Consider the following 835-nt stretch of genomic DNA (forward strand, 5'->3'; position numbering starts at 1 on the left):
TTCAGACCCTTGGTCACACTCAGACCTTAAAACCCACACCTAAGATGTGACTAGGGGAGGAAAATTAGAGCGTCCTCATACTTTGGTTCAACGCTGTGAACGTGGGATGTCTGAGACTCTGCAGAGGAGTTTGGCTTCAGGTCCACATTTCTGTGTCCCTCAAGCCAAGGCCAGACCTGCTGCTATTCCAGCTCAGGGCAGGAGCACAGGAGAGAAGTGTTTGTTCATGTGCAGGGGCAGTGAGATCGCTCACAGGACCCTCTCCCTGCACTGCCAGTGTTTTTGGGGTGGTTTAACCAGGGCTCTCCCTCTGAAAGAAGGGGGGGGAGCAGCTCCTTTCCTCCCAGGAGAGGGGTGGAGGGGTGTTTATGAGCAAAGGGATATGATCAGGGTGCGAAGTCAGATCCAACACCATCCCACTCCTCCCTCCCTCCCTCCTCTCCGGCTCTGGTGAAGGAACAGCAGCACTGACACCACCGAGGTCCCACCAGAGGGGTGACCCAGGCAGGCCCAGCCCTGCCCCACGGGCTGGCACCGAGATTCCCTGGATTGCTTAAGGCAGGTTTCAGTGTATAACAACTCAAACAACAAACCACTTACACATTCCCAGCATTTCCTTCCCCCACAGCAACTCCCCAAAACATGAACCAAAGCAAAAAGGGACGCTGTGCCTTCCCAGCCCGCTGGCAGCAGCTCCCAATCCAAACCTGTGACCAGCCACGCCATTTTAGCAACAGGAGGGACAGGGCAGAGCAAAACCAAGCCAAAGGACCAAAGAAACGGGGGACTCGAGCTCTTGGATGAGACACTCTGCATCTTCTTCGTGCTGTCCCAC

Source organism: Empidonax traillii, unplaced genomic scaffold (assembly GCF_003031625.1).
Source record: "Empidonax traillii isolate 1590-97213 ecotype Southwest subspecies unplaced genomic scaffold, ASM303162v1 scaffold633:size372093, whole genome shotgun sequence".
NCBI lineage: Eukaryota > Metazoa > Chordata > Aves > Passeriformes > Tyrannidae > Empidonax > Empidonax traillii.